General features: G+C 40.9%; 1 protein-coding gene across 3 annotated transcripts in view; it reads right to left on the reverse strand.

Annotated features, from left to right (window-relative positions):
* The window catches only part of LOC140911696 (histone-arginine methyltransferase CARM1-like), a 144,955-nt gene that overhangs the window by 71,980 nt on the left and 59,682 nt on the right, over window positions 1-13,293 (reverse strand). The window lies entirely within an intron of this gene.

Raw genomic sequence — 13,293 nt, forward strand, 5'->3', positions numbered from 1 at the left:
AAAGGAAAAGCTCTGAAAAGAGGTTTCTGCATAAAAGTAGCATAAATGGTAATAAAACCAAGCATGAAAGTCTTCCCTCCTCTGTTCATGGCTGGCTCCTGAAATAAAAGTTAAAACAAGAGCAGTCAGAACAGTTTTAAGTAAACCATGTTATATTAACAACTTACTGACCAAAAGAAAGAGAAAGAGGGGTGGGGGAGAGAACTCCAAAACCCACAGGTCTTCAAATAAAAATAATTAATTTCTGATTAATACAAAGTACATACACAAGGAAGTTGTCACTTAGTGCTCTAGTCAAGTAGGAGCTGTTTGAGTGGCAGCCCTTCAAACCCAGAGATCTGGAAAAGAAAAATATAACAGCAGTTAATTAGCCAACAACAATAAATCTCAGAATACAGTAACCAAGGAAAACAATCACCTCCTCCATCTTTTCTTCGACTTTTGACCTCCCCAAACCAGGACTTAAGTTGTACTGGTCCCTCTCTGCTGGGGACAGCTGCCACAAACAAGGCAAAGACAGCTAGGAGAGGCAGCAGCTGGCTTTCCTAACCCAGCCCATAAAAACTTCAACAAGTTGGATATGAGCTTTCCTAAGGAGAAACACACAAATACACAAAAAGAAAAAAAAGTAGAGCTGATGAATCAAATACAAATAAAGGGTTCTACCCTATTGTCCTTGCTCAGGCAAACCTTAGTCAATGGGAGTTCTGTTTGAGTAGGAACTTCAAAGACAGACTCAGAAAGTAAATGTTTTAAATGTCTGGTAAAAATGTATGGCAAACAGGATGCAGAACTCACGAGAAATTTAGCCAGCGATTTACTTTTCTGTTGCTGCTGCTCAGGTCTTTCAGCCCTTGTCCACGTAGGATCACTAAATCTGGAAAGGTGGAGTTGAATAGAGTCTCCATGCTCCTTACAGCCCTATATTCTGTTTCAGTGAGAGGGCTTAGCACTGATGAATAAGGCAAACACATGCATGGTCCCTCAAGCAAGTCTGAACCAAATCATGTAACAGCCCACTGAACTTGGGGGGCAACCCAGGGCCAACTAAAGCAGAGGCTTTATAGGTCTACACCTGAGGCTTAGATGACACACTAAGGGGTATTAAGTTCGAAACCCGCTGCTCTGGTGGACCCTGCCAACACCACCCCAACAGGGGACTGCATATAGCAGTGGGAGAGTGCAGCAGGCCTGGCTCATTCCCAACCCAACCAGGTACACTTTGGCTGCAGAGGTAAGTATTGGGTGGGGGGCGGTGGCACTTGCTCCTACCATTGTGGGGCGGTGGATCCCTGCTGCCACTCTTGTGAGGCAGGGGACAAGAAAGCCCATACTGCTCCCACTATCTATCTCTTTGGGAAGGGAGGACCCATCTGCCTGCCACTACAAGTGGGGCTCTTTGATGGGATCCCCGGGGTACAGCTTGGAACTGGGGTCTTAACTCTCCAGCCTGGGCTGTCTCTCACAATGCTTTGCTAATGACAAGCAGCAAACCCCTTAGGTGCTGTTATCACTTAGCCCAACCGCATGTGGAGCCCCACACCCAGCTAGATTGCGTGAATGTTCCCTAAACCACTCACAAATCACACAGAGAAAGGCACCAGCAAATCTCCCAAGCCCCCAGCCTTGCGCCCCCAGAACAGACTGTCTTGCCCTGGTCAGAAGTCTGACCAGTGTAAGTTCATTACCCAGTCTGCCCCTCCCTCAGCGTGGAGAGGACACACACCAGCCTTAGTAAACTGAGCTGAGATTTCCCAAGCACTTCAACTAAAACACACTGTTTTCGGTAAAATATAAAACAATGTATTAACTACAGAAAGAGAGATTTTAAGTGATTATAAGTGGAAAGCACAAAAGACCAGAGATAGTTACCAAAGAAAATAAAAAGTAAGCACACAGTTTAAATCTTAAACCTTATTAGACTAGGTAGTATTTGGATCAAGCAGTTTTCTCACCCCCCTGGATGTTGCAGGCAGGTTACAGTTCTTAATACACAGGCTTCCCCTTTAAGCCTGGGGCAGCGTTCTTGTTGCTTCCAACTTACATGGGAGAGGAGAAAGGTAAAAGCATGATGACACTGTTTCCTATTTTATATCATCAGTCCATGTGCCTGGAAAACACCAGCCCAGATGTGTCCTGGTGGACTTTGCTGAGTCACAGAGGTGAGCAATCCCCCACTCTGTGATGCACGCGCAGCCCTCTTACAGCTTTGTAAACCCCTCGATTACAACTCCCCTGCTGATTAAACAAACACTCTCCTGGGAGTGGGTTGTATGACATATATATTAATGATATGACATGGGTGAATATGGAGGCTCCAGGGCGCTGCCTTGAGGTAGAGTGCCACAGGCTCCTGTGTGAAGATGGGACCATGGTGAGCGAGCAGGACTGAAGGATTGGGGTGGGGAGAGAGCCTGCCTTGCCTTATGAGCCTGGGGTCCTGGACTGACTATATCCAGCCCTGGAGCAACCTATAAGCAATCTGGAATCAACACTGCCACTACATGATGCCTCGCTGACATGCCCCTTTCTATCCCTCACAGCACAGAGAAAAAGTAAATTTGAGAAAACTCATTAAAAAGATATACAGTTTCCATGGGATGAACAGAACCTTGTGAGGCCCAGCTGCTTGCCCTGCATCTAGAGGTGGGCCAGAAACTAACCCATTTCACTCTTCTGCTGTTATCTTCCCATGAAGTAAAGCAGTAAAGAGTCCCATGCTAGGGGAAAAATTCTTTTCCAAAAACAGCCAATATCTTATGCCTCTTCCATTCCTTCCTAATTATTTGAAAGGTCAGAGCTGGTGCAATACCTTTGCCTTCTTTTTCCCCCCAAGGACAATCTTTTTTCTCTCTCTCTCTCACACACACACAGTTTGCAAAAGTGTTAACACAGGATAGAGAACAGCAACCTTAATTATGACTCATCTTTGATCTCAGAGGATGTGCGTGATGGGAAGAAGAGAAAGAACTATGTTCATCTGCTTGTTGTACTTTCTCCTCTGGGTCGGGATAGATGATTGTAACAGTAATTGTCCACTTACGATCCCAGCAAATTATAAAACAAACAGACATTGGGTTAAAAGAAGAAAGAATAGTGGTCCTAAATGAAGTGTTTAGACAAAAGTCTGTTTTTTTTCAGTACTGGCCTCGGATGACCTTAGTCCATCAGTTTCCTTTACATAAGCCCTGGGTGGATGCTGGAAGACCATAAGAGCCTCCTGAAGACTGCAAAGGGGAGAAATGGGGAAAGAGACAAACGCTCCTTGTGTCCCTCCCCACTCTCCTCTACTAGAACTTGCCATAATAGTGGAACTGTACTGCCATCCTGTTATCCAAAACATCACACAAGGTACTCAAGATTCAGGAAGAAAAAATAGTGGCTGCATTACATCTTTTAACTCGCAGCAAGCTTAGAGTAAGCTTTTAATCCTGTCTCTATTTTCTGTGTGTACCTCAGTGGCTTACGCTAGAAACTATGAGAGCTACTTTTATATTAAAAAATAAATATGAATCTTGATAATCATTTTTGGGTAAGAAACAATTCATTCATTCCAGCAAAATGAAAAAATAAAAATCTTAGCTGAATAAATTAAATTAAAGCATCAGTTTACAACATTTCCATGAAAAACTAATTGCTTCACCTGTTTGAAATCCCCACAGCCTTCAATCCAGCTTCTAACTGAATCAACGTACCACACAAAGCTCTCTCCTCTTATTTTGTTTCCATCTACTGAAATTTAAATGTTAAGCCCCTTCAACCTTTACAAATTTTGCGTCTAAAGAGAGAGTCTTTTACTTATGCAGGAAATGATAGATAAATAACTTCAAATTCCAGATCAGCTCGCAGATAGAAATTATTACTGCAGCTTGGAGTTTTGATTTTTTTAAGTTTATGTTTATTCTCTTCCTCACACAGGACACTGCTCCTAAAGGAAATCATTTAGATCTCTTTAGGCAAAAAGTATTCATTACAAGGTTATCGTTTTCAGATATTGTCTGAAACCTCAGTTACTTGCGTTTGTCTACGTAAATCCCATGATAAACAGCCACAGTTCTACATGTTTACCATTGACTGTGTAAAAACTGAACGAATGATTGAAAAAACTGTAAATAAAATGGATATAGAAGATAAATCAGAAGTGACAATCTGTAATGGAAAAGCTGCATATTTTGGATTCTTTTTAGGATGAATGGGGTGGCTATTTCATTCATAGATTGTTCCTGCTGAAGGAGGCAGAACATTGCTAGCCACTCTGTCTTCAGTATTAAGCAGGTATTTCCAATAACTCTTTTGGTTCCATTTGCAGCCCACACACTGATGTAGTATTTTTCCCTTCTGGTTGATTACCCTACTTAACAGAAAAGATCTCTTCAAACGTCTTTTAACATTTACAACTCCTGGCTGCTGCTAACCATCACAGATCTTATGAATATGTTCACGTTCATATATTGACTAATGTTCTTTGATTGAAACCTAGTTTTCTGACTAGGAATTTAATCTGCTCCAACAGATCTGGAGACATGCCCAAAGCACTGCCCCAGCCACTATGAAAATGGACTAGGTATACTTCTGTATTTAACAAAGATGTTATCCCAAATTGTCTTATTTTAAATATCTATTCAACTTCAGTATGTAAAGCAGGCTTTCAAAACTGCAAGCCGGTAGGAACATTTATAATTTTACTTGGACAAATAAAAAGCAGTGTCTATTGTACAGCAAGAAAATAGGTTAGATAACTTAAGGCTGACTGTTCTCTGTAGTCTCTTTGCTGAATCAGAATTACTTGCAAGTCTTTATTTGAAAGTAAAGTTCAAAAATAATCCACCCCAAGAATGGTTAAACACATAACTTGCATATTTCTGGGTTGCCCTGATTAGAACTCTACATTTTCCAACCAAGTGCCAAACACTTGGAGCTAAAAATCTATTCAACATTCCTGCTTGATTTTCAAGGACCAACAGAATATTTACTGTTAATCCTAGGGCCCCATGTACTTTACCGAGGTTTTAGGACTCTGTACAACACGTGATCCTTCTAGGACAGTAGTGGAACCGATTCTCTTCTCAGAAGGCTGCTGGATTGCCAGAGATGGTACCATACTACTACCTGTAAGCTCGATTCTGCAGCCCTGTCTCCGTAAAGTACTTTTACTGTTTTGTGGGCTATAAATCCAAGTACAGCATTATTTAACCAAGCAGTGCATGGCCTAGTAATCTGAGTCTCAAAATCCAGACTCCTCTAACCCTGCTTTGACAGAGGCTCCTTCTATTGTCTTGGGCAAATTACTTAACCTAGCTGCTTGTTTCTTCATGGGTAAAACACAGTAATACTTACCTACCTACTTCACAAGGTTCTTGTGAGGATTAGATTTGCAAAAGCATTTAAAGGTCATCTGCAAAGGAAAAGATACTGGGTTTTGTGGCTCTTTTTGCTTCTTTATGTCATATAAGGATGGCCTGAAAATTTTTCGCCACCTGTGTCCCAAAAAGTTTTTTTTTTTTTTTAAATATTAGAAATTCAGGTCTTTTCTACTTTGGTCTTTCTTGAAGATACGATGGACAACTTGAGAACTGGAAGGATGATATCATAATATCAAGCACGTAAAATCAATTTGAGAGGGGGATTATAATTTTTTGCTAAATAAAACCAAAATCCCAACCACACTTATCTAACTCACAATGTTCTATAAACAGTTGAAAGGAAAAATCTGCCAAAGTTTCAACACTTCTCTCTCCACTAAGGGCTGATAAACTCACAATTCATATTATAAGACCTCTAATAAAATCCTTCAAAAAACTCCAAAACCAAAATTCTTGAAATTCTGAAAGACTTGAAAATCCCTCACCTCTGTTTGCCAGAAGCTGGGAATGGGCAACTGGAGGTGGATCACTTGATGATTACCTGTTCTGTTCATTGGCCTGGCATTGGCCACTGTCAGAAGACAGGATATTGGGCTAGATGGACCTTTGATCTGACCCAGTATGGCCGTTCTTACGTAATTCTTAATATTTTTAAGTAAAAAAAACAAGCAGTTTTATTTATTGCCTTTTTATACACATCAGAACAAAGCAACAAAAAAGGCACACCCATTTGGTTTCCTGACCAGGTCACTTTAGGTGGAAATTGCGATGTGCCGTAAATGACAAGTATTTTTAGGCACTGTGAAGCAGTCACCAATAGAGCCTTGTCTAACAAGCAAAGCTGTATCGGTTTAACTAAAATTGGTTTAAAAACCAATTAACCTAAACTGGTTCAAACCCCCTATTAGATATTTTTAAATCAATTTAAAACCTGTCTCATGTTGATTTATCTTAAGTCAATTCCTTCACAAATTAAGTTAAATCAGTTTAAATCAGGGTGCAAACAGGGGTTAGTGCCAGTTTAACTAAACCGATTTTAAAACAGACCTTTAGTTAAACTAGCACAACTCAGTGTGTAGACAAGGCCTTATTAGTGATACTGCAATGGATTATGTGCTTCTAAGTGATTTTATCAGCCAAGTGAAGGTGCTTAGGGTGGAACTTTATGGTGGCCTTAAACAGAGACACAACTACATGCTCTCCTTCCAAATGCAGTACCCAATTAGCTCCTTTTCAATGAGGCACAGAAGGTCCCTGTCATGGGGTGGTATAGACCCCCTGCTGGCTTAGTGACTAAAGGGTTAATGGGAAAAATTTCCTGCCTGCTCAGCTGGGGACTACTGGGGTATGTCTATATAACCTGTGGCAGTGAGCCTCCTCCCCAGGCTTCAGAGCCTGACCTGCACCTTCAAAGCACTGTCTATACAGCTATATATACAGCGTTAGCACAAGCCTCGCTAACCCATATCTATCAGCCTGCAAGCTCGCTGAGATGACTATGACCCCAGCAGTCTGGCCAGGTCCTTAATAAGAAATCAGTAGACACAGGACTAGGCGATTATCCAAGGGCAGAATCGGAGTCAGACTCGGTAACAGTCCCACACAGCTGTAAGAGGGTGCCAACTGGTGCCTCAGACATGCCCCTTCAACACAGCACTCCCGCACATGCTTAACTTTAAGCAAGTGCTTTAGTGGCTGGCTGAAATCAGACCTAAGACTTCTTCACATGGCTACCCGGATTTACTGGATTTCTTTTATTTGATGCACGTAAAATTTTGATTAGAATATTATCTGTAAAAGGCACCTGTCTAGTGACTGGAAGGGCAAGAGCACATTTGTTTCTTTTACAGAATTAAACATGCTGTTGGCACCTACCGTACTACTCCTGAGGTCTATGAACTTTAACACCCCATTATTTATATTCATCGAGCTCCTTTTATAAAAGCTAGTGGTAGCATTCATTGGCTGAAGAAGCAGTAGGTCTTCTTCAGCATAGCTGACAATTAATTAAAACTATTCCACATTCAAAAGCTTTCCAGGGTTGATAAAACAGACAGTATCAGATACTTTTGCTAATCAGTTATGAATGAGATCGTCCTGATGTATCTATGGGACAAAGTTTCCAACATGCTGCATTTGGCTAAAGAGTGTAATAAAAAAGAACTTAGGCCATGTATTTATTTCTAAAACACAGGGGGATTTATTTGTAAAGCTGGTCAACATTTTTCATGTGATATTTGTGTGATGAAAAATGGGTTTCAAAAACAAAACAAAAAACATTCATGCGTTCATGTTTTTTAATTTTATTTTGGTCACACTTCATTTTTGTCCCCACTGCAAAAAGCAGGGTGTGGGGTGGAGGACCAGGAAGGACAGTGTACTTCCACCCCTGTACTCCCACACCTACTTTTTCCAGGAGGAATAAGCAAAAACAATAAGAAAAAAGTGGCTTTCCCCCCCATCAAAACATTTTAAAAACATTTAAAAATTTCTAATAAAAAAAGATGAAAAAATTCACAAGCACATTAAATAAAAAACTTTTTCTTCATTTTAAAAACATTTTTCATCAAATACAGTTACCATTTTTGACCACTCTACTTGTATGAATGTAGAGAATAGGAAAAGGATGCCAACTGGGTATCATCTAAGATAGGATGCTTCAAGTCCAATTAGTAATCATAAATCTCTTATATAATGCTTTTCATCTACAGATCTCAAAGCTCTTTACAAGGAGGGCAAATATAATTTCCCCCATTTTACAGATACGGAAGCTGGGGCGCTCAGAGATGAATTCCAAAAGGTAGACAGTGTGCTGTTCTTATTAAGGCACAGAGAGTACGTATTTTACCACTTATTTAAGCTTTTAAACAATAATGCAGCAACAAGGGTCTGCTGTAAGCTTCACAGCCATCGTCTGTTCTGCAGTACAGAACCCTGCCTTCCAAAATGGAGAACAACCTTTGGTGACTACAGCCACATCTCACATCTGCGGAGCAATAGCAGCAGCTCCACACACACACAGAGCAGGTTGAGCAGGGAACAGAGCTCTAGGCTCCTGACTCCCAGTCCAATTAGGGTATCTGCTGATGAGTTACTTGTGAAAATCCCGAATCAATTACACTGATAAAGAAAATCCTGAATCAATTACATTGATAAACGGGTACAGACTGGGGTTGATGACTTGCTTGCAGGACCTTTTGAAGGTTGATGCTCTGCCCCTTTTAAGACCTTTGTATGGTCTCTTCCGGGAGGACCAAGAGGGGAAATTAGGGTTGCAGGGTGTCCGGTTTTTGATCAGAATGCCCGGTCGAAAAGGGACCCTGGCGGCTCTGGCCAGCACCACTAACCGGGCCGTTAAAAGGCCAGTCAGTGACACAGTGGGGCTAAGGCAGGCTCCCTGCCTGTCCCCATTCCAACTTCCACGTGTAGGGGTAGCCAGGGTGCTCCATATGCTGCCCACGCCCCAAGCCCTGGCTCTGCAGCTCCCATCGGCTGGGAACTGTGGCCTATGGGAGTTGCCTGGCCACGCCTCCATGTAGGAACCTGAGGGGAGACATACTGCTGTTTCCAGGAGCTGCTTGAGGTAAACGCCGCCCGGAACCTGCACCCCCCTCCCGCGCCCCAACCCCCTGCCTCAGCCCTGATCCCCCTCCTGCCCTCCGAACCCTTTGATCCCAGCCCTGAGCACCTCCTGCACCTTAAACCCCCTAATCTCCACCCCAGAGCCTGCACCGCCAGCCGGAGCCCTGCCCCCCATCCCTGCACACCATGAGCCCTAATCACACCACGTGACTGCAGTGCAGACACACTTAGATTCCATTACCCAGCACTAGAGCAGATGCAAGTAGCTCTAAGGGATTCTACAGTCTGAAAGTCACTGTAAGGGGAACTAACTTGCTCCTCACCTGTGAAATTGGCCCTCAGGCTCTGAATAAGATTCTAAATAACTTTAAGGGGAAGATTTTCCTCATATTGTGTACATTTTAAGATAGGGATCTTCATTTCTGAATTTAGACCTTCCAGTACATTACACACTATACTGCACGTACATTCAATTCAGCAGATCTTCCCCTCTCCCAGCTGTTCTTTGCTCTGTGGCTTTTCTCTAATACCCCACACTTCTTTGTCAAATTGCCTTTGCAATACATCAGGTTGGGAAATGATTTTTTTCCTGCAAAAAATTTCAAACCAAATGAACAATTTTTCATTTTCAAAGTTTTCTCTAAAATGTTCTGGGGTTTTTTTTGGAGAAAAACCTGATATTTTTAAATTTTCAGATTTTTTTCCAATTAAAACCTGGACTATTTAGACAAAAGGGATTTTTTTTCAAAAACCTCTTTTTTTTTAAAATGAGAAAAGCCATTTTTTGTAGAAAAATGTTTTGATGGAATTTTTTTTCTTTTACCAGCTGTACCTCTCAGCCATCTGATATAGTTATTAACATTACCAAAAAATCCCCACTAATCCAAGAAAATCTATACAACCAGTTTGGTAACCTTTCAGAGACATGCTATATCTAGACTGTGTTTATACACTACTTTAGTGCTCGCAATGAAGCAATGCAGAGATCCTTTGTGGGCATGAAAACTGAACTGTGCAGTCACTGAGTAAAGGCAAGTTTGAGTCAGGACTTAAATTCCCAGGATCCAAACCAATAATTTTTTTTGTGAGGGGGCCAGCCTATGATATGAGTGGCTCAGACTTCTTTCAAGAGGGGAGAAGACACCCCGATACTCTGTCACAACTCATTCTGACCACCCTGTACCATACCACTGTAAAATGCCAACCAAATGCTACATGACAATGTATTAGCAAGACAGCTATACTGATTTCTGAGAGATGCCTAACCTCACTGTAGATGAAACATACTCAAATATGAAACATAATATTAGTGCACCTCTCCCATCTGCTCAGAGCAGATGGAGTCTCTCAGCATTATCACAGTGGAGGCCTCCAATAATAAAACTGGAAGGGCGTGGGAGAGAAAAACAAAACAGAATATGGCAAAAAGAGACTCATGATTGAAAAAAAAAAACAGAGTACAAAAATAAAACCACAAGTGATAAGTCATTAAATAAATGCATACTACAATTAGCCTCTAGCCCTTTTGGTTTCAGGCGATGGGGCTTAGCAGCAGTGGAGAATAATTCAGACACATTTAAATGGAACATCGGCTGGAGTCTGCAATTAGAGCGTTGTGGTTATACTAACAGCAAATTTGGGCCGTGATTTGTAAGTTTACAGAGCAGTGAATTTGGTCCCATGTTTGAAATAGAGGAACACAAGACTCTCTAGATCAGTAGTTCTCAAACTTTTGTACTGGTGACCCCTTTCACATAGGAAGCCTCTGAGCATGACCCCCCTTATAAATTAAAAACACTTTTTATATATATTTAACACCATTATAAATGCTGGAGGCAAAGCAGGGCTTGGGGTGGAGACTGACAGCTCGTGACCCCCCATGTAATAACCTTGTGACCCCCTAAGGGGTCCTGGCCCCCAGTTTGAGAACCCCTGCTCTAGGTGATGATTGGATTACACAGAATATATGAAACCCTGCTCGGTTCATCAGCTCTTCTACTGTTAATCAGTGAAACACGCTCTTACATGCACAACACCGGGATCTCACAACTCCAACCAAGGAAATGGAGGTTTAATTCTCCATTTGATAAGGACGGTACCATTAATGATGGCATTAGCACTGAAATCAACTGTATATGCTCATCAAGGATACACAATCTTCCAAGTATCTGATGCAGAAGCAAAATAAACAAACCAACCTTCCCTTTTACATACTCAAGATGATATATTGGGATTTGAAGTTAGCAGTGACCTAGCAGACACAGAAACAGCAGTAGTAACAACTGCAACAGGGGCAGCACACACCTGAAGGAAAAGGCTCTCAGGAGTCCTTGTGGATTGCCACAAGTTTGATAGCAAAGAAATTTTTCTCTTAAAATAAAACAAAATTCTGCAGAATGTGAGCCTTTACATAGCCATAAACATGGCAGACGAGACAAATGGAATTCAGATGTTCATTTTAACACTTCATTTATTAACAATTCAACTAACATTAAATAATTTGTGAATATGATGACTGAACATTACATAATAATTTGCAAACTAATTCAGTTATTTGTAGTGTTTGTTTCCCTTCCCTTGTAGCGTGTGATTTCTCTTCTGTCCTTTTATGCTCTTCTACTGAATCCAAACTTACTGCAAGAATGTTGGGAATGGTTTTGTTCCGTGCACACTAGTGAGTGAATCACTTCCCACATCAATACAGGGGAACTTGATGCTCACAGACTGTGTCCTCAATGGGCCAATTTGCATACACAGAGGGGCCTTTACATCAACTGTGGTTTTTTTGATTTGCAACAGGACTGATGGCCCCAAAGTGGTTCATATCCAAAGTAAACCAATAACGATAAAAGGAGCCAATTGTCATCAAACGGTCTTCTCAGCAGGGTATTAGAATAGCACCTTCAGTTTCAAGCTACTACAATACTATAAAAACAACTTGAGCTACAGGAAGTTATCACCCATTTTATCAACCTCATTATAACGGATTATACATAAACTTAAATCAGGACTGTTTTAATTATTATTTGCATTGTAAAGTATGAGATATAGTGGAGCATTTAGAAATAATCCTGGAAGTTGGAAAGAGCAGTGCCATGAGATGTGGCTATTAAAGTTCCACACCGACTTTGCACAAAGATTATTTAAATTACTGTAACCGTCCAGAACCTCTGATTTAAACTACAATCTCAGAACTAAAAGGAAGTGGTGGATTCTCCACCTTTTCAGATCTGCACATCAAGACTAGATACCTTTCTGGAAGATATGCTTTAGCCAAAATACAAGTTAGTGGGGTCAATACAATGGTAACTGGGTGAAATTTAATGGCCTGTGATATACAGGTGGTCAGACCAAATGATCTAATAGTCCCTTCTAGCTTTAAGCTCTATGAATCGATGTTCATTACAGAGAACAAACATGTTTGGTAACAGTTAATTGTCATAACTGAAGCAGGGTTGTAGACCACATGCACCACAGTAAACAATTATTAGTTCAACATGGAAAATGTGTTATGGGCTAATTATTCAGCTCTGTGTCATATTTAGAGAAAATGTACACAATGCTATATGTCTACATCTAGGTGCATCCTCTAACAAGGTTGATGAATATTTGGGGGTGAGACACTAGGTCCATCATGAGAGATCAGGGACATGTTTCTCTTCACTTAATCTAGAGTGAGTGAAGACTCACAGTCCCAGAATGCATAGCACAGGCAGAAATCAACAGACACATTAATCAGTGTGCAGATTTTAGTTTGCTGGAGTGCACTCCAGATTTGCAGAGATTATGGTTTTACTAATTTTCAAAAGGTAATGGGTTATTGGCATGGTATTTTACCAAACTTATTCCACAGCTTCAACATACAAACCATGGTGTGTTGACAATCATCCACGGAGTGTTTCCCCCAACCTGATTTTTAATCATTTCAAAAAGAATATGTTTCGCCATGTCTTAAGTTACTGATAAATTACATAAACAAATACATACTGTCACCCTCACCTTTTAAAAGCAACATGAACCCTGAAACTATCCTCTGTTCACCTGGAGGGAATAAAGCTCTGTACCTTAAACAGCTCTGATCAAATTCCAGCCAAAAATTTAAACAAAACAAAGTTTAAGCCTATTGTGTTTTCTATGCTAAGTACTATAGATTAACCACAGAAAACAATACAGGGCCAGCACACGGCACCACCAGACCATGTACTTTGTAAAACATACAAACTATGGTAAGTAATGACATTAGATTGGAACTGAGCAAAAAATTGGAATTTCTGTCCCATGGGAAATTAGGATACTTAAATATTTGTTTTCATCCCAAATGAGGATGAAAAGTTGACATATCAGAATT

Source organism: Lepidochelys kempii, chromosome 5 (assembly GCF_965140265.1).
Source record: "Lepidochelys kempii isolate rLepKem1 chromosome 5, rLepKem1.hap2, whole genome shotgun sequence".
In the NCBI taxonomy this organism is placed as follows: Eukaryota; Metazoa; Chordata; order Testudines; family Cheloniidae; genus Lepidochelys; species Lepidochelys kempii.